The 2,924-nt window shown below is 36.7% G+C and overlaps 1 pseudogene; it reads left to right on the forward strand.

The window, feature by feature from the left end:
• Positions 1–1,380: 1,380 nt before the first annotated feature.
• The window catches only part of LOC123180497 (uncharacterized), a 4,818-nt pseudogene continuing 3,274 nt past the window's right edge, over positions 1,381–2,924 (forward strand).

The raw sequence follows: 2,924 nt of genomic DNA on the forward strand, positions 1-2,924 counted from the left end.
AAAACTTAGTATTTTGAAATAAAATGTTCAAGAAAACATACAATGTTTGTGAATTCAAAAAATGCTCGGGATTATGTTCGCATATAAAAAATATTCCGAAATTTTGAAACAAATGTTCATAAAATCAAAACAAGTTCATTATTTTGAAAAGAAGTCCGTGTATTAAAAATTATTGATGAAATTGAACAAAATGTTTGCTAATTCACAAAAATTTCCTGCATTTTAAAAACAGATCTTGAATTACAAAAGAGTTTATTGATTCATAAAATGTTTGCTGATTCAGAAAATGTTCATGCATTCAAAAAATGTTTGTGAATTTTAAAAAACATCCACCAATTTTGAAAAATGTGCGTCTATTCTAGAATTGTTCGCCGATTCAAAAGAAAATGCTTAAAAACCGTTCGCAATATAGAAAATGTTCACAAATTTATTTTTTAAATAGTAAAAAATGTTCATGATTTTTAAAAATGTTCATGAATGATCGAAGGTATGTAGTTAAACAGTAATGCTTATGAGTCTTTGTGACTATATACCCACGTGAATTTTGAAGAATTAACTGTTGAGGTGTATCGGAATATTGTAGTATGTTTTTTTTTTTTTATAAAAACGCTTCTTGAAATTCAGAATAATTCTTTGAATTACCAAGTTTTTTGACAACCGCGATATTGTTTAAAAATGTGAACATTGCTTCAATTCATGAATAAATTCTAAAAGAAGAAACATTTTCTTGCATTTGTGAATAAATTTTCAAAATCATGCGATGAGATGTGAACGAAATGTGATCATCGTCATTGGAGATTATGATTTTTTTTCCATCGCGACGCACGGGCCCTTTTGCTAGTCCGGACTAAAAAGAACATCCACACCATCCCCTGTCTAATATGCAAACATGTATCTGACGGTCGATCTAACTATCCAAACACAAACACAAGTTTTTTTAACACTATGCAAACACAAGCACTCATACATAAGTTTTTTTTTTAACAAAGACACAAGTTGATTCGCCCATCAACCGTCAACTGGTGTTCTAAGATGAACTAACTCATGCGCATGATGAGAAAACAGGACCATTATTTGAACAAACATGTACTCCTGTTGTTTTTATTTAGTTTGCATATTAGAGTTGACTGAAATCAAACTTACTAAACTTTGACCAAATTTATAGAAAAGAATATAAACATTTTACAATAACAAATCTATATGAAGTGGAAGTACATTCAATAATGAATCTACTGATATTGATTTGTTATTGTATATGTTAATATCTTTATCTATAAATTTTGTCAAAATTTATAAAACCTGACTTTGACCAAACCTAATATGCGGAGTAATATAAAAACTGAGGGAGTATTTGACCGTCGATCAACCCATCTTCTTGGACCAACTCGAAAAATAGAAAAGAAAAAAGACTCTTCGATCGATCCAACCCTAGAGAGAGAGAGGGGCTCCTCTTCCATGGCCGACGGCGGTTCTTCTCCAGTGGCGGCTGCGGCGAGAAAGTGGGAGTGGGACCAGGAAGAGTATCGGTGCGAGCCGGCGGAGTATTCCGTGGACCCGCGATACAGCGAGTACGACCCCAAGCAGGGCTGTTTCATATGCGTCCGCTACTTCTTCGACGGCAAACTCGACCTGGACGAGGAGTGTACGTTCCCATCCAATCCAATCCAATCCAATTCCCCCTTATTTAGTTCATGATTATGTTCGGTTAAACCTCTTTTGGAGCAGATTGAGGTGGATTTTGATTTATAGCGGATTTAATCCTCCCCAATCCACTCAAATCCCCCCTTGCAACCAAACAAGCCTATCGATACTTGTTGCCTTCTTTAATCGTTATGCCTGTTTAGTTCATGCTTTTTCTTTTGCTATTTCAATTCAAACACCAGCCAGTCAGTATCACTTCATTCCTCAAAATCAATCGTCTGAAGGTTACTTTCACTTCCTACTAGATTTATTCGGAAGCAAAGGCTGCCACTTTCAAATTCATTCCTCAATTAGCCTCTGTTTCACTGTTTGGACACCCACTCCTTTTAATTACTATCTACTGTATTACTATGCAAAAGATGACAGCACAACCTGCCTGGATTGGTTTTCTATGGATCTGTTCCAACCAATTTACACCTACATACATACTCTTGCTTTTACTCTCTTTGGTTGATTGAGATGAGCTTTCCTCTCGTTTGACAGCACCTGCTGGCCCCATGCGACATACTGGTAAAATCTTCAGAGAGGGGTTCCCGCTCGCAAACTCGGTCAATGTTGTCTCCATCAAGATTGTTTCCTCCGACTATGGCTACCCACTCAATGTCTATGGTACCATCATAGCCAGGGACAATCTTGATCGAAAATGTGTCTATGTATTCCGGCGCGACCAGGATGATTGCCAGCTCATCAGCTCAAAGGTTTTACTGCCATTTGCCTCATTGCTACAGACACATAGTACAACATGTCAATGTGTATTTTCTTGTACTGGTACTTCCTCATATCAGTCCTCTGATTTACAAAATAAAAAAAAACCTTTGGCAAATTGACATGTACTCCCTCCATTCGGAAATACTTGACGTGATTTTAGTTCAAAGGTTGTAGATCACAAAGACCTAACCTACCTACTGTACATTGATACCAGCATTGAGGTGACGACACTGAAGAGGGTCTTATTCTTTGGCTCTTTATTGTTTGATAAGCCTAGCTAATTTGTTGATTACCTGAAACCCTGACAATAACCAATATCATCCAAGTCTAATAGTACGTGGGCAGTCTCATCAGATCCTAACATATCACATTCTATCCTCTATCCTTGAATGACATCCTACCCAGTTCTTGAGAACTTAGATTTCAATTTTGGACATGGACAGAAACTGATGCGTATCATCACTCAAGTGAATCGTCACCCTTTCACCTTCACCTTGAGAGCACCCTCTTTTTTT

This window comes from Triticum aestivum, chromosome 1D, assembly GCF_018294505.1.
Source record: "Triticum aestivum cultivar Chinese Spring chromosome 1D, IWGSC CS RefSeq v2.1, whole genome shotgun sequence".
In the NCBI taxonomy this organism is placed as follows: domain Eukaryota; kingdom Viridiplantae; phylum Streptophyta; class Magnoliopsida; order Poales; family Poaceae; genus Triticum; species Triticum aestivum.